General features: G+C 42.3%; 1 protein-coding gene and 3 pseudogenes across 1 annotated transcript in view; 2 read left to right on the top strand and 2 right to left on the bottom strand.

The window, feature by feature from the left end:
• DRC8 (dynein regulatory complex subunit 8) overlaps nucleotides 1–18,723 on the bottom strand; it is a 102,018-nt gene that overhangs the window by 56,306 nt on the left and 26,989 nt on the right. The gene's annotated exons all lie outside the window — the stretch shown is intronic.
• On the top strand, nucleotides 696–10,035 carry LOC102471469 (arylamine N-acetyltransferase 1-like; annotated as a pseudogene).
• Nucleotides 1,332–1,595, bottom strand: LOC102481321 (60S ribosomal protein L39 pseudogene; annotated as a pseudogene).
• Nucleotides 3,007–10,035, top strand: LOC102471890 (40S ribosomal protein S16 pseudogene; annotated as a pseudogene).

Here is an 18,723-nt window from a genome sequence, read left to right as displayed (position 1 = left end):
GCACACGCACATACATATACCTGGCATGTTTCTCAATCTGCTGGGTCTAGGAATCAAACAACACACTCAGCCATGTAAAATCTAGCTACCCTAACCACCACATCATTTTTACTTTCTTGATGGTGTAATTCAAAGCACAAAAGCTTTTCATTTTGGTGAAATCCAATTTATCTATTTTTCCCCTTGGGTTGTTTGTGGTTAAGGTGGCATATTTAAGAAATGAATGCCTAGAGGACTATACCAACCTGATTCCTGCTTGCCACTCTGGAAAACCGTAACGCCAGAAATCCACTCAGTAGTGGAGGAAGAAGATTCCAACTTGGGACCAGCAGTTAGCGTAATGGCTATGTCGCTGGACTCCCGTGTAGTTGACTGCGGTTCCAGATCTGGACCCGGTGGCTTAAAACTCACGCCGAGCACGTGTGCGTGCGTGCCCAAGATCCCGAGAGGAGAATGGAGGAGAAGGGATTGCGGCGTGGCCATCCTCCCTGGGGGGTGATTTCTCGCTTTCTGTCTCTATGTCTCTCTCTGTCTGTCTGGCGAGCGCATGCGCCCTACAGCAAAAACCTCTCCAAAAAAAGAGAAGATTCCAACTTAATCTGTAATTTATTTGTTTCCTGAAGCCTGAGTGTGACTGCAGTGTCCATCAGCAGACTGGCTGTGGCCCAATCAGCCGTTCATCCTTCCAGGGACTCATGGACATTGAAACATATTTTGAAAGAACTGATTATAAGAACTCTAGGAACAAATTGGACTTGGAAACATTCACTGAAATTCTTCAGCACCACATATTACTGTTCCTTGAGAACCTTAACGTGCATCGTGGGAAAGCTATGGAGTTGGGCCGGGAGGTCATTTTTGATCAAGTTATGAAGAGGAACTGGGGTTAGTAGTGTCTCCAGGTCAACCATCTTTTGCACTGGGCTCTGAGCACAATGGGCTTTGAGACCACCGCGTTGGAAGGGTATGTTTACAGAGTTCCAAACAACAAATACAACAGCGGCATGATTTACCATTACTGATGATGAGCACGAATGGCAGGAACTATATTGTCAATGCTGGGTTTGGACCCTTCTACCAGATATGGCAGGCCCTGTAGTTAGTTTCTGGGAAGGACAAAGCCCACGTGCTTTGCACCTTTCACCTGATAGAAGAGGGAGGAATCTGGTACCTGGACCAAACCAGAAGAGAGCAGTACATTCCTAACCAGAATTTTTTTTTTTTAAAGTCTCCCATATTTATTACTGAACCAACCTACCAATGCAGAACTTAGAGACAAGGTTAAGCGTCATTTTTTCCCCCAATAAACACACGTGTCCAGTCAGCGGTGACCATTCTCAGCTTGATGTGGCAAGCCCATAGTGACCTTGGTACAGCATAAATACGTGGCCCATATCCTGTCCAGTTCCTCACAGACCCAGCTTGGTTCTTCTCCAGTGTCTCCTCTTGGAGTTGTACCTGATTTTATTACCAGTTTTCATTCTAATCCACTGGGGAATAGGACGATTTTGTTTCTGATATTTGGCCAGAAACCACTTGATTCTGAAAGTCTTGTGAGAAGACATGGCGAAGAGCCGAGGGGACCGCTCACCCCACGATAGTGGAGCCCTAACCAGAAATTTTTAAATTCTGATCTTCTGGAAAAGAAGAAACACTGAAAAATGTACTCCTTTACTCTCAAACCACAAACAACTTAAGGTTTTGAGGCTATGATACATATCTGCAGGTATCTCCAGCTTCTGTGTTTACAAGCTATCCCTTCCTCTTCCACTTCTCCTTTCAGGATTTTGGGCAAGCATGTACATGTGCCTGGCATGTTTTCCAAGCTGCCAGACGTGAGATTTGATCCACACAGTCGGCAATGTGGGATCCAGTCATCTTAACCACCATGCCACCAGCCAGCCCAGTTAAATAAATTTTGAAGCTGGGAAATGTGAGCCTAGCATTGCTCTTTTTCAAGATTGTGTGTTGTTTCTCTAAGTCCTAGCAATCTTACAATTCTACATAAATTTTAGGATCAACTTGTCAATTTCTGGGGGAAAAAAGGCAGCCAGAATTTTTATAGGAATTGTACTGACTGTTAAATCAATCTGGGGAATACTGCCATCCTAATATTAAGTCTTCTAATCAAGGTATACAAGACTAGAATCAGTTTTTTTAATTATTTTACATAATTTTTATTTATTCCTCATTTATTTTCATTTAACCAAAGGGAGACATAGAGATAGAGAGAGAGAGAAAGTGTGAAAGCAAGCCACCAGGTCTGGGACTCGAACTGTGGTTGGCCATGTGGAGTGTCCAGTGCCTTAACCATCATGCCACCTGCTGGTCCCTAGAATCAGTTTTGACAAATTTTATTTCACTAGGGACCTGCAGTTGGCGTAATGGCTATGTCGCTGGACTCCCATGTAGTCGACTGCGGTTCATGTCCCAGACCCGGTGGCTTAAACTCACGCCAGGCACATGTGCGTGCATGCCCAAGATCCTGAGAGGAGAATGGAGGAGAAGGGATTGCGATGTGGCCATTACCCCCTGGGGAGTGATGTCTCACTTTCTACCTCTCTGTCTTTCTGGCGAGCACACACACCCTATAACAAAAACCTCTCCAAAAAAAGAAAAAGAAAAAGATTTTATGTTTTTGTCTCAGGTCCAGTGACACAGGCACTAGTGTCACTGCTGCATGATTCTGGAGACTGCATGGGAAAGCTCTAGGTCCACATCCCAGGGCTTCCAGAACACGCCAGACACTCTCACAGGTACACATGTGATCCTGGTAGATTACGGGGCTCAGGGGAGGATTGTGTTGTGAGGACCCTGTCAACAGTGCTTATGTGTCCCTTTCCCTCTCTCTCCCTGCCTTTGTCTCTAGAAATAAATAAATAAACCGTTTTTTAAAAATCTGAATTATTTTTTCAGGTTCAGATTCACATTTGGGTATGGATGAGATTTCCCAGGAAAGGTATAAAGTAAAAAGAGAGATGGAGCTCTGGTAGACATTGACAGGTCATGAAAAAGAATAATTGTCCCCCAAACAGGGCCAAGAAAGAGGCAGAACTTTTGGATGAAAACGAAAGGTGCTATCATAAAAATAAGGAAAGAAACAATTAGTGACCTCAGGAAAAAGACTAAACGGGAATGGATAAGGACGTGGACGTCTAATTACAAACTGCATGTTGAAGAAGGAACAGAGTGAAGGTTGTTAATAAAAGCAAATTCCTTGGGACCAGGAGACGATGTAATGATTCTGTTGCTAGACTCCCACATAGTCGATCACAGTTCAAGTCCTGGACCGGCAGCTTAAAATTCATGCTGGGCACGTGTGTGTGCGTGCCCAAGATCCCGAGAGGAATGGAAAAGGTATTGTGGCGTGGCCATCCCCGCTGGGGGTGATTTCTCACCTTCTGTCTCTCCCTCCAGTGAGCAAGACACCCTATAGCAAAAATCTGTCTTTAAAAAAAAAAAAGAAGAAGAAGCAAACTCCTATTTAAGATCTTTAGTTATGAAAAGAAAGAGTGGCAACAGGACATTAGCTGGGGGGTTTTAGTGGGTGGAAGTCTTCCCGTTCGTTAGTTTGTCTTTTACGGTAGACATCTGTAGGGTGGCAAGTCTGAAATAATAATGGAGGCCTTTCCCTTTCCATCCCTAATTCTTTGTCCCCTTCCTCAACCCTGGGCAACTGGGCATTCCATGTTCAGTGTCTCAGGAAGAAGATAAGTCAGCAGAAGGCAGATATAAAGGTTGAGTCCAGGAAAACTCAGTTATGAAAAGAGAGAATAACCTTAGAGGGTGTGATGGAGGCACTTATGCTCTCGGTGCCTGCAGCTGTGGGGCCATCCTTGTGTCAGCCTGGCTTTAGGTTATGGGTCAATGAAAGCTGCCAGGTCATGTCAGGCTGGAGAGCTGTGTGCCAGTTCGGTGCCGCTCTTTTGCATCCAAGTCCAACTATCCCAGCTGTGGGGCTGTACTGCAAAGCCACCACATTGACAAATTGTTATGAATGTTTCCCCCAAGCTCCAATTTAGATTCCTTTGAGCAAAGTATAAGAATTCTTAGGCCAGCTGGTGAAACGGTGGCCGGATCCCACATGGCCAAATGTGTGGTTGGAGTCCCGGACTTTGCAGCTTGAAAATGCACCAGGAGCGTGTGCATGCATGTCCAAAATCCTTTGGAGAAGGAAGAGATTGCAGGGCGGCTATCCCTGGGGAGTGATTTCTTACTTCCTCTTTCTCTTAGTCGAGCACATGTGCCCTATAGCAAAACTTAAAAAAATAAAATAAAAAAGAATTTTTATTGCTGTATAGCCTTGTTATATACTTGCTGTCAGCAGCTTTCATGCCAGTTCTTTGCTCATTTGTCTGGCGTGTGGGGTGTGGGGCTGTGTGTATAGTTCTCCAGGTGATTCTAATGTGCACCCAGAATAAGGAACCACTGCTCAGTACACATGCCACCATCCTTGGGTTTCTAAAAACCCAGATCTAATTTATCACTTGTCTGCATTTGTGGATGTGTACTGCTTACAGGATGTAATCTAGGTTCCTAAGGGGGGCAAACAAGTCATTCACTAAATGGCCTCAATGACTCTTTGTTCATCCATTTCCTAATAATGCCACCCAGTGAGTTGCATACCCTCAGGTAGTATTGGCACGTATGTACCATGTTGTATGCATTACAGAACCCAAATATTAAATACAGTTTGTCCTTAGTATATGAAGATAGGAGAGACAAGAAATACAAGCTTTCACTTAACAACCTAAGTACTCTTGGAGTTAGCTCAGCAAAGGGAAGATGGCCTAAAACCAGCTTTCAGTAGAAGAATGCTACAAAATACTCTCAGAAGTTTTCAGGAAAAACAGACCTTTCAGTGTCGTTTCTCACTAATTAAAAAATGAAACAGAAGAAGGCTATAAGTTAGGAGTTGGTGTAGCTAGCATGCTTTTAAATTAACCAAAAGCTTACTTGAATTACAGTCATACAGCCTGGTTTCTGGCTTGCTTTCACCACTGCACTGTAAAGTGGTGCCTCTAAAGCTTGTTTCTAATTCCTTCAAAGATAAAAACAGTGAATTCCCATGCTTCTTGGGACCCCACTACTATGCCCAAATCTTCCTTTCATACCCACATCAAATAGCACCCACACCAGGCTGTGGGTGTTTCTCACCTCCCTGTAGAGAAAGAATAGCTTTAGATACTATATATGTAGATGAAATGGATGAAGTTTCTGTCATTTCCTCTATCTAGGATATATGGAATATTTGATTCTATTGTTACAGTTGATGAAAGTGAAGATGGAGTTACTTGCTCTGTATATAAGGTGGTACCACTGGTTACTAACCCCTACCTCCCTTTTCACTCTCCCCTAAATAAATTTTGGGGCAATTAAAAAGCAAGCAAACAAAAACTCTACTAGGGCCAGTAGTGGCATGGTGTTTAAGGGCAATGAACTCCCACAGAGCCGACCATGGTTCAAGTCTCAGACTTGGTGGCTTGCTTTCTCACTTTCTCTCTCTCTCACTGTTTTGCTCTCTCACCCTCTTGCTCTGTTCCTCTATGGTCAAACTAAAATAAATAAATAAATAAAGTTAAATAAAATAATTCTTAAAATAAACACTTTTTATGAAATATAAATGTATCTGATATCCATAGCTTGTAATTAGGAGAAATCTTACAAGGAGACAGTCTTTGTGCCATGCCAGCTACACAGTGATGGCTTTTCCATACCCTATCAGTTCTCTCTGAAGAGGACTACCCTGTAATTGACTTCAACCTCGTACATAGCTCACCAAGATATATGGGGGCCCTACACCTTCTGCTGGGTCTCTGTGGAACAAATTTAATAATGCTACTATGTGAGGATATGGTCATTGCTATAAGAAACTCCCACCTTCAGTGATTTAAAACAATAATCATAGAGCTGACTTCCATTAAATCCATTTTGGATTTTCCTGATCAATAGGTGATTTTCTGAGAACCAGCAGTTAGTGTAATGGCTATGTCGCTGGACTCCCATGTAGTCGACCACGGTTCACGTCCCGGACCCGGTGACTTAAAACTCACGCCGGGCGCATGTGCGTGCGTGCCCAAGATCCCGAGAGGAGAATGGAGAAGGGATTGCATCGTGACCGTGCCCCCTGGGGGATGATTTCTCGCTTTCTGTCTCTATGTCTCTCTCTGTCTGGCGAGAGCACACGCGCCCTATAGCAAAAACCTCTCAAAAAAAAAAAAAAAAGAACTTAAAAAAAAAAATAGGTGATTTTCCTCCAAAAAATTATTCAGGGATCCAGCTCCTTTCATCTTATGGGTCCATTATTTCAAAGATAGGGCTTCCAGTGTCACTTTGCTGAATGCATCAAGCTGTAAAATGGGAAAGCCTGAGGATCACGCATGAGAAGTTTTCACGGACCTAGCCTTGAAGTGGCATGCATCACATCCATGTACATTCTATTGGCAACAATTTGGATCAGCCAGACCATAATTCCCAGGAGCCTGAGAAGTATATTGCAGAGGGATCAGAAGTTAGCGTAATGGCTATGTCACTGGACTCCCAGGTAGTTGACCACGGTTCACGTCCTGGACCCGGTGGCTTAAAACTCACGCCGGGTGCGTGTGTGTGTGTGCCCAAGATCCCAAGAGGAGAATGGAGGAGAAGGGACTGCGGTGTGGCCATCCCCCCTGGGGGGTGATTTCTCGCTTTCTGTCTCTCTGTCTCTCTGTCTGGTGAGCGTACGCGCCTATAGCAAAAACCTCTCAAAAAAAGAAAAAAGAAGTATATTGCAGCTATGTGCTCAGGAAAAGAAGAAATTGAATTGGACTACCTAATCTCTACCACAGCTGACCACCATGACATGAATCACTAGCACTACCAGGGAGGATAAGAAACCAGTGAGTTTTCCACAGAGTTCCAACTGCTGGCCTAGAAACTGGTTGAACTGGCCTAATATTAGGCTCAAACAACCTCAGTAGGATTTGGAGGCAACCATATCAGATAGGTAGTAAGGTCTTGCCAAATCCACGTCACCTTCTGAGAGTTTTTTAATGTACAGGTTGTTACATGTTATACCTTTGATCTGCCTCCCTGGACACAGCTGCTTGAACAAGAGATGGCTACTTAACTAAAAAAATGGCCTCTCTCCATTGGTCTAAGGGAGGCTGATGAAGTTTTCTATCAGAAAAACGCTGCTCAACAACAGTACTCTCTACTGAATACTGACAAATGACCAAAGCTGATTTTCCTTTTTAATTCCCTGGGAATTTTAAAACAGGACAAAGAGAGACAACTACAGATGGGACAGAAGAGGAAGAGGAATAACAAAGAGGGAGAAGGTAGTAAGCAGAATCATGAGTCAGAAGCCATGAGTAAGTGGATGCAAAGGGGTAGGAGACAAACAGCAGATTAGTCAGTCACAAAGTAGGAAGATGAACCTGGAAGAGAGGGAACCGCAGCAGAGGAGTAAAGTCACTGGCATGGTAGCTTATGAGAGTTGTGTGGAGTCACCAGAGTGACTGGGAATACCAGAGACCCTCAATAGCAACAATGCCACGCCAGTGCACAAAGGCTCGAATGCCACTGTGGTGAGTTTTTAATTTTTCCTTATATACTCCTTACATTGCTTATTTCCAGATAAATCCATCCTTAAAATAAGCTTTCACTAACTGGGAAAACATAAAGGTTGTTCAGTCACCTGAAAGAACATGATCACAGAATGATGAAAGAGAACCAGGTTCCCAAATCTGCCTGGAGCCCTCTCGGTACCCAGTAATGCATTTTTGGTTGTGTCCCTTCACTTTTCAAAGCTATGGAAGATACTTCCAGAAACTAAACTCCATTATGCATTTGCATTAAGTCTCACACACTAAACAGAGGTGACACTTATCAAGTGAATCCAATGTTATACTTTCTATGTTAAGGAAAATAGGTGGAGGCTGCAAGAACTATGAACCTGGAAGCCACAGAGGGTAAACACCCAGAGGTCACACAAAATACACTCTCCAAGACCACCAATCTTAAGAGAGCCTCTGGCTCCTGATTTTTGTAGCCATATGGCAAAATTTGAACCTGATGTATATAATACAATAAGTACAACAGACAAATACCTATAATCCATAGTCAACCAAAGTTAGTCTCCAAAGGTATTAAATACATGGGCTGGCCCCACTAGAGGTTAAGGGAGCTGGATCCCACATGGCTCACCAGGGTTCAAATCCCAGCCCCAGTAGCTTGAAAAACATGCTGGGCACATATATGTGCATGCCCCAAATTCTGATGGAGAAATGGAAGAAAAGGGACTGCAATGTGTCTGCACCCCATGGGGTGGTGGTGCTTTTTTCCTTTCCCTCTCTCTACCTCACTTTGGTAATTACATGTGCCCTCCAGCAATTAAACACACACACACACACACACACACACACACACACACATACACACAACATACACACAAACACAATACAAAAAGAACTTCTTTCTCAGTACACCCCGTTAAGGCTCTGAACAAACATAGCCTGAATCTAAGTGTCATTTTTCTGTCACAATGTGATATTAACCAACTTCAGCCTATAAAACCTTTAACACAGCTTACTGAAGTATCTAGGACCCCACATCCTTTTGATGGCCTCCAATACACTAAAATTTTAGATGCTTAGTCTAAGCTGAAAAGCTACTTCCACTCTAAACCCTTGAATGCTACTGAGAAACCATAAAAATGAACTCTTCATGGGTCTGACCTCACTCAATGGGAATAGTACCATACCGTGAAAGTATGCAACCATGTTAATAAAGAAAGGAAGGTAAGGAAATAATATATGTGCATTTCCTTGCATATGCATAGAGTATTTCTACTACAAACCCTACTTTAACTGTTGGTACTTTGGAGAGGAACTGGGTGGCTGGTGAAAAAGGATTATGGTTTTCTACTTTTTTCTCTTTGAACTTTTTTTTTCTTTTTTATTTTGCTATAGGGCACATGTACTAGTTTGAGAAAGAGAGAGGGGGAAGGTGAGAAAGCACCTCCTCAGGGGTGATGGCCATGCTGCAATTCCTTCTCCTACATCTCTCCCTCCTTTTGGGATTTTGGGCACACGTGCACACAAGCCCACCTTTTGGGATTTGGGGCACACGTGCACACACTCCTGGCATGTTTTTCAAGCCACCAGGTCCAGGACTTAAACCACTCAGTCAGCCATATGAGATCCAGGTGCCTCAACCAGCACGCCGCACACCACTGGTTGCCCCACTCCTTCCATTTTGTAAAGCTTTTGCTATACGGCATGTACATGGCAGAGAGAATGAGAGAGAGGGAAAGTGAGATATCACCTCTCTCTAGAGAAAGAGAAGGCCATGCCAGAATTCCTTCTCCTCCATTCTCTTGGGATTTTGAGCACACATGCACAAATGCCTAGCATGATTTTCAAGCCACTGACTCTGGGACTCAAACTGTGGAATTGGCCATGTGTGATCCAGTCACCTTAACCTCCATGCCACCTGATGGCCCCAGCTGGCCACTTTCAACATACGAAAATACTACCTATTCAAAACATTTTTTAACAAATTGTAATCTTGCTTTTCCAGTTGCAGCACCTCAAGGTGAGGATCTCTTTTGTACACCTGCAGCCAAGGGCTGCAGTCTATGTAAGTATTGTCTTCCAACATAAGAAGTCGGCCACAGCCATGTCACACTTGCAAACAGGGCACGTGCCTCATCAAGGTGAACGGGTGGCCCCTGGAAATGGTGGAGCCATGGATGCTGCAATATAAGCTACTGGAATCTGTTCTGCTCTAGGCAAGGAGCAGTTTGCTAGTGTGGACATCCATGTCCATGTAAAGGATGGTGGCCACATGGCCCAGACTGATGCTATCTGTCAGTCCATCTCCAAAGCCCTGGTGGCCCATTACCAGAAATATGTGAATGTGGCTTCCAAGGAGATCAAAGAGGTCCTTATCCAGTATTACCAGACCCTGCTGGGAGTTGACCCTCATCACTGCAAATACAGAAAGATTGGAGGCCCTTGTGCCTGTGCTTGCTACCATAAATCCTATCAATAAACCCATCGCAAGGATTAGGATTCATCTTTATATTAAACTATGGTTGTGGTTTTTTTTTTTAAAGATTTATTTTATTTTTATTTTTAAAATTTTATTTATTTGTTTTAATTTGACCAGAGAGGGACAGGTGAGAGAAAGAGAGAGAAAGAGAAAGTGAAAAAGCAAGCTGCCAGGTCCAGGACTTGAACTACCTTCAGCCATGTGTAAGTCCAGTGCCACCAACCACCACACCAGCTGCATGGCCCCTGGCTGTAGAGTTTTAAGGTTAACAACAACAACAACAAAATTGTAATCCCTTTTACTGATTATTCTCTTCATATCCCATACCTGCTTAAGTTCCATTACTCTGAATCAAATCTCACCTCCCCCATCTTTTACAAACTCTTCCAATCTCAGAGTTGGCTTCTTATTTAACCCACTTACCACCCTACTTTCAGAACTTAATTATGGACTTGGAAATAATCTTTCAACAAGAAAAAAAAAACCCCTTTTCCTCTTTAAGAAAAGGTAAGAGAAAAGAAATCAGGCTTACAGGTTTTTGTTTTTGTATTTCTTTTTTTTTGGGGGGGGGGAGAGGTTTTCGCTATAGGGCACGTGCGCTCACCAGACAGACAGAGAGAGACATAGAGACAGAAAGCAAGAAATCACCCCCTAGGGGGGATGGTCACGCCGCAATCCCTTCTCCTCCATTTTCCTCTCGGAATCTTGGGCACGCATGCACACGCACCCGGCGTGAGTTTTAAGCCACTGGGTCTGGGACGCGAACCGCGGCCGACTACATGGGAGTCCGGGGACATAGCCATTATGCTAACTGCTGGTTCCCTTGTTTTTGTATTTCTGATGGTCCAGGAAAGGAATAGAGTCTTAGAACAATTCTGCATTAATAATTTTAGCCCTATTGGCCCAGCCATGGTAGTTTGTGCTGGATGCTACTGTTCAGCAGACTAAGGCCACATGAGAGGCCCAGTTTTGACTACTAGCCCATTCTAAAAAGTCAAGTGCAATAGCACATGTCTGTGGGCAGGATGATCACAACACAATGAGACCCTGTCTAAAACACCACACACATATAGACACATATCACACACAAAACAAACAAACAAACAAAACACAAACACGAACTCCACACAATACTTTTAACCTTGTCACAATTAAAGCAGCACCATATCACACATAAAAAATTATTTATCATTCTTTCTTCTTCCTTCCTTCTTTCTTCCTTCCTTTTTTCTTCCATTTCTAGTCCTTCCCTTCCCTTTCCCTTTCTCTTTTCTCTGTTCCCTTTCCCCTTTCTCCATTTTTTTTTTTTTTTTTGGACAGAGGGTGCATATACTCACTGGAGAGATACAGAAAAACAGAGAGAGTGAGAGTCACTTGGGGAATGATCACACTGCAATCCCTTTTTCTCCATTTCTCCCTCCTTTCAGGACTTTGGGCACCCACACACGTGTGCCCAGTATGTTTCTCAAGCTGCCAGATCTGGGATTTGAACCATGCAGTTACCCATGTGAGATCCAGCTGTCTTAACCACCCTGTCATGGACTGGTGCACAACCCAAATTTCTAAAATTAGGAGATATGCTAAATTATGGTATAGCCACACATTGTAACATCTCACAGCCATTAAAAATAATAGTGTAGGGACCAGCAAATGGCATAATGGTTACATCGCTGGACTCTCATGTAGTCGACCTGGACCAAGTCCTGGACCTGGTAGCTTAAAACTCATGCTGGGCACATATGCATACGTGCCCAAGGTCCCAAGAGGAAAAAGGAAGAGAAGGGATTACGGCATGGTCATCTCCCCTGGGAGGTGAATTCTCGCTATCTCTCTGGAGAGTGCACATGCCCTATAGCAAAAAAATCTCTCTCAAAAAAAAAGTTATGTAAATTTATAAGATGTCATTCAAGTACAAGACATAGAGAGAGAAAGTGAGAAAACACCCCTCATCCCCTACCTCCCCCCCCCGGGAGTGATGACTACACTGCAATCCCTTCTCCTCTATTCTCCTCTCAGGAGTTTGGGTATGCATGCACACATGCCCATTGTGAGTTTGAAGTCGCCAGGACTGGGACTTGAACTATGGTCAACCATGTGGGAGTCCAATGATGTAACCATTATGCCATCTGCTGGTCCCCAAAGTAAGTATTTTAAACATAAAAGAACTTAGAGAAAAACATCTATGAGCAGTTCGTAAAAAAAAAAAAAAAAATTAACAGAGAGTCCGGAGAATAAAAATAAATCAAGGAATTCAAAGATGCAGAAAAAATGGGAAAATAGTGGTTGAATGGTAAGTCCATTCAAATATATATTTAAAAATTTTAACTAAGAAAATTGCATGAATACTGAACAAAGTTATAAATATTTTACCTTGTTAATATAAATATAATACAATTAAGATAAATGAAGAGGAGTGAGGAAAAAAGTGAAAGGAATCTGAAAGTGTTAAGGTCCTCATATTCATAGCAAGGAGTCAACTAATACATTTTATATCTGAAATAGTTTTTAAAACATACATACATAGGGAATGCAGCCTCTTAATGTTTTTCACAGTATGTTTTCTGAATCTAATGTAATTAAGTCTGTTATGGCCAGCAAATATTTGAGATTCCATAATTCCATCAATTTAAATTATTGTTTCTCTTTTCTTACATTCAAGTAAAATTACATTACATTTATATCCTTTACTTTTAAGTAGTCTATCATGATCTTATTTTTATATGAAGAGTTTCTTCATTCTTTTAATAAATATTTATCAGGAACCTACTCTGTGTCAAACATAGTTCTAGGAGCGGAAATGCAATAGGGAACAAAATAAAAAACCTTGCTTTTAGAGCCTTCCTTCCTTCCTTCCTTCCTTCCTTCCTTCCTTTCTTTTTTCTTTTTGTTTTTTGAGGGGGGAGATTTTTGCCATAGGCCGCATGCACTCACTGGAGAGACAGAGAGCGACGGAGAGACAAAAAGTGAAAAATCACCTTCTAGGGAGGGCGGCCATGCCACAATCCCTCCTTCTCCAGTCTCCTCTTAGGATTTTGGGCACATAGGCACATGTGCCCAGCTTGAGTTTGAAGCTGCAGGATCCAGGATTCAAACCACTGTCAACTATGTGGGAGTCCAGTGACGTAACCATTATGCCATCTGCTGGTCCCCAAGAGTCTTTCTTTCTTTTTTAGAGAGAGAGAGATTGTTGTTATAGGGTGGGTTTGGTTATTGGTGAGATAGAGAAAGAGACAGAAAGTGAGAAATCACCCCCCTGGGGGAATGGGCATGCCGCAATCCCTTCTCCTCCATTCTTCTCTTAGAATTTTGGGCACTCATGTGCATGCACCCAGCGTGAGTTTCAAGCCTCTGGGTCTGGAACTCCAACTGCAGTCAGCCATGTGGGAGTTCAACGATGTAATCATTATGCCATCTGCTGGTCCCTGGAGAGAGTATTTCTAGTTTTTTTTCTTCCATAATTCCTTTCCTTTTTCTTTCCTTCCCTTTCTTTCTCCCTTTGTTGTCAACTTCCCACCTTTTCATCAATTTATTGTATTACACATAAATAAAAAGAGGTCTTGGGAACCAGCAGTTAGCGTAATGGCTATGTCGCTGGACTCCCACGTAGTCAACCGCGGTTCGCGTCTCGGACCCGGTGGCTTAAAACTCACGCCCGGTGCGTGTGCATGCGTGCCCAGGATCCTGTGAGGAGAATGGAGAAGGGATTGCAGCGTGGCCATCCCCCCTGGGGGGTGATTTCTCGCTTTCTGTCTCTATGTCTCTCTCTGCCTGTCTGGCGAGCGCATGCGCCCTATAGCAAAAACTTCTCAAAAAAAAAAAAAAAGATAAAAATAAATAAATAAACAATAAAAAGAGGTCTAGAGTTGACAGTTATCTAACATTAATGATTATTATTTCAGGAAATAGGATTTGATTTTGTTTTAAGGTTTTTGCTAGGGCATGTATGCTCATCAGAGAGAGAAAGAGAGAGACAGTGAGAAGGGAAGTGAGAAATCACCCCTCAGAGGATGGCCATGCTGCAGTCCCTTCTCTCTCCTTTCTTCTGGAATTTTGGGCACACACACACACACACACACACACAGCATAATTGTTAAGCTGCTGGGTTCTGAATTTGAACCATAGCAGGCCATGTGGGAGTACAGCACCTTAACCACTATGCCACCTGCTGGCTCCCTAAAATGATTTTCAAAAACCCTTGTTAAATGACCTTTTTTAAATTTTAATTTTGCCAGAGGGCCAGTGGTACACTTACCAGAGAAAGAGAGGGAGACAAGCACCTTGCAACCGGGCATGGTCATGCCACAATCCCTTCTCCTCCATATCTCCATCCTTTTGTGATCTGGGACACACATGTGCCCAAAGTGCTTTTCAAGCCACCAAGGCTGGGATGTAAACTGTAGCCAGCCACGTGGGATCTGGGCTTCCTAAACCATTAGGCCATGGATCCAACCCAAGCATCTCTCTTTTTTTAAACACAGTTTATCAAAAGGCCTAAAGCAGCAAACCAATTTTTACAACACAACTGGAAAGTCAGATGGTGAAAAACAATGCATAAATCATCTTTTATAAAATATTTACTTTCACGTGCAAATATGTGATAGCCTCATACGCCTAATAACGAGAATTAATCAATGTTACTGTTTTGTGACATTTGCTTCAGATATTTTTCCCTAACAATAAAACACTGCAGGAACAGCTGAAATCCCAATCCTCATTCCCTTTCAGATCCAGCTGTTAATCTGAAGATAATGTTTATCATTTAGATGCAGCCATTATTCTGAGGATAATGCTTATCATTTCCATGCTATATGCTATTATTTTGTGTGTTTAAAATCTACATATATGGGGCCAGCTGGTGGCATGGTGGTTAAGGTGGCTGGATCTCACATGGTCAATTGTGCAGTTAGAGTCCCAGACCCTATAGTTTGAAAAACATATTGGGTGTATATGCACACATGCCCAAAATCCCAAGAGGAGAGTGGAGCAGGGACTGTGGCATGGCCATCCCTCCTGAGGGTTGCTTTCTAATTTTCTCTTTCTCTCTCTCTATCTCTCTCTCAGTCTCTTTCTGGCAAACATACACGCCCTACAGCAAAATGGCTTAAAGAAAAAACTATGTACAAGTTACTATGATGTTTGCTTCCTTTTGTAATTTTTTTTAAAGGTTTTTGCTATAGGTTACATGCACTTGCTAGAGAGACAGAGACAGACTGTGAGAGGGAAAGTGAGAATTCACCCCTGGAGGGGAGGGATGGCCATGCCTCAATCCCTTCTCTTTCAGTTTCTTCCTGGGTTTCTGGGCACAAAAAACACACCTAGCATATGTCCAGTAATATAATAATTATGCCACTGCTTGTCCCTACCTACGCAGTTTTTAAAAAGCTCTTTCAGGAGACCAGCAGTTGGCATAATGGCTATGTCGCTGGATTCCCATGTAGTTGACTGCGGTTCGAGTCCTGGACCCAGTGGCTTAAACTCACACCGGGCATGTGTGCGTGCATGCCCAAGATCCCGAGAGGAGAATGGAGGAGAAGGGATTGCAGCGTGGCCATCCTCCCTGGGGTGGGGGAGGCGATTTCTTGCTTTCTGTCTCTCTGTCTTTTTGGTGAGCGCATGCGCCCTATAGCAAAAACAAACAAACAAAAGAGGTCTTTCAGTAGCCTCAAGTTTTCTCAGATCATACTTTTTTTGAGGAAACCCTCCACAAAATTTCCCCACACTGCTCACACTTTTTATTATTTAATAAAAATGAACTGTGAGGGCAGTAGGTGACGCAGTGGTTAAGGGAACTGGACTCTCACATGACTGACCGTGGTTCAAGTCCCAGACCTGGCAGCTTGTTTTCTCTCTCTCTCTGTTTCACTTTAGTCAAAATTGAAAAATGATAATAATAAATAAATACTTCTAAAATAAAAAAAACTGAACTGTGAAATATTGTATTAACAACTCTTCAAAAATAATATTACATATGAAGAAGTAGAAGTTAATATTTATGGCACCTCCAGTCCTCTTAGGAAGAGTTATTTCTAATCCATTACAGAAAGGTTCTTGTTACCTACTTCTTATGGAATTTTAGATGGGATCTAATACACTCAAGGTTCCTGCCAATTGCTAACGAAACCTTAGCCTCTTATCAGTGAATATTGGATGTCATGGGCCTCAGGGACTCATGCCGAGTTGAAGATGGAAGCAGCGAAAAACAGACTCATTTCATTAGCAAGAGCATACATGAGGCTACAAGACTACAAAGTTAGTTTAAAGACTAAGAAAATATTAGAAAAAAAATCTCCTATAGATGGGACAGGCATGAGGTAAACACAGAATAGCTTAGAATACTAAAATAAGATCACTAAATTCTTGAGTATCCATCTATTCTGAAATTTATTAATATATATATTTTTTAGTTTTATTTCTTTTTAAGAGAGATTTTTGCTATAGGGAACATGTACTCACTGGAGAAACAGAGAGAGACAAGAGAGACAGAAAGCAAGAAATCACCCTCTAAAGGGGATGGCCATGCTGCAATCCCTTCTCCTCCATTCTCCTCTCAGGATCTTGGGCATGCACGCACATGTGCCCAGAATGAGTTTGAAGCCACCAGGTCCCAGACTTGGACCATAGGTAACTATGTGGGAGTCCAGTGATGTAACCATTATGCCATCTGCTGGTCCTAATATAAGTATTAAAATGATGTAAGTCGACATGACCTTATGCTAAGGTTTGGATAATGATCTGTTCCCCAAAATTTCATGTTTTGAAATTGGGTATTAAACAGTGGTAAGGTTTAGCAGGCAGTAATTGGATCATGGTGACTGCATCATGGAGGAAACACTCTTTTTAAAATTGTTATATATTTAAATTTTTAAAAATTTGCTGTAGGGCATATGCACTCACTGGAGAGAGAGAAAGAGAGAGAGAGTGAACTCCCCACGGGGAATGGCTGCACCACAATCCCTTTTCCTCCACTCTCCTCTAGGAATTTTGGGCATATACCTGACATTTTTTTCAACCCATGAGGTCCAGAATTCAAAATGCTCAGTCAGCCATGGGGGATCCAACCAGCTTAACCACCATATCACCAGGTGGCCCACACTCTCATGAATGATATATTATGAGACCCAGTGAGTTCTAACTCTGCTAAGAAGCAGTTAGCTCTCCTGAGAGCTGGTGGCTTTAAGAAAAAGAACTCTGCTCACAGCTCGCTCTCCACACATGCGAACCATCCTCTACACTTCTGTCTGACCTGTTATAAGTCTATGCCTTATTTTGGATTTTTCAGCACCAGAATCAGGACTTTTGCAAATAAACTTCTATTCTCTTATATTGACCTAGTCTCAGGTATTTCTGTTAGTACACAATAACGGACTAAGATACCTTATGATATTTTTCAAAATTCATTCATACCCAGTCAGAATGGCTAAAATATAATAAATAAAGAATGATAAGTGCTGGTAAGGCTGAGGTGACAAGGGAACATTCTATACTATTGGTGGGAATGTAAATTAAGACAATCACAGTGGAGAACAATATGGAGGTTCCTCAGAAACCTATAAACAAAACTACCATATGATCAGTAGTTCTACTCTTAGGTATCTGTGGAGATCCACCAATATGAGCAAACTTGGTGACCTTTAGCAGAAATATGTTCCATGAGCTGTCATCTGCACAGTGATGAAATCAATTTACATATGAATATGCTAGCTGCTTGCTGTTATCAAAACTGCAGAGCAGTATGGGGTTAAAGGAAGACACATGTGTTTATCAGAATTTACTCCAGAAGATCAGAGAAATTACCTGGTGCCAGTTGTCTTCATTCTTCAGCCAATTAATATCTAAAAACAACTGGCTTTGCATTCCATTTCCTATTCCCCATTTTCTCCCCTTTAAAAGAATAAACCTGGGGCTGACAGGTGGTGTGGTGGGTAAAGGTACTGGACTCACACATAGCTAACCATGATTTGTCACCTGCCTTTGTCACCTGCTCTCTCTCTCTGGAAATATTAAAATAATAATGATAATAATAATAAATAAAGCTAAAAGAAAATAATTATTTAAAAAATAAAAAAATAGGGCCAGCAGGTGGCATGGTGGTTAAAAGCACTGGATTCCCACATGGCTGACTGTGGTTCAAGTCTCAGACCTAACAACTTGCTTTCCTGCTTTCCTTTTCTTTCTCTCCCTCTGTCTCTCTCTGGCCAAATTATTATTATCATTATTATTATCTATAATAATAACAAATGCAATTAAATAAACAATTATTTTTAAAATAATAGATTTAAAAAATAATAAAAATAATAAACCTGGGAGCAGTTTGGTTGGGGTCACAGCTATTTCCATCATAGAAGTTGGGCCCACTCAGTCCTCACTTTTCTATACTTGTATGTCTTTGTGTGTTTATTTTCATGTTTATTTCTAATCCATGCCACCTCTCCCCTCAAAAAAAATGCATTCTGCTGAGTGAGTCCCAACAGGTTATCTACCCAGAGGACTGGAAGACCCTCAATCAGAAAAACACTTGTAGGAATCAGCAGTTAGCGTAATGGCTATGTCACTGAACTCCCATGTAGCCAACCATGGTTCAAGTCCTGGACGTAGTGGCTTAAACTCACACCGGGCGCATGTGCATGCGTGCCCAAGATCCCAAGAGGAGAATGGAAGAGAAGGGATTGCGGCGTGGCCATATCCCCC

This window comes from Tupaia chinensis, unplaced genomic scaffold, assembly GCF_000334495.1.
Source record: "Tupaia chinensis unplaced genomic scaffold, TupChi_1.0 Scaffold000532_1, whole genome shotgun sequence".
Classification (NCBI taxonomy): domain Eukaryota; kingdom Metazoa; phylum Chordata; class Mammalia; order Scandentia; family Tupaiidae; genus Tupaia; species Tupaia belangeri.
This window is presented reverse-complemented; position numbering and strand designations above follow the sequence as displayed.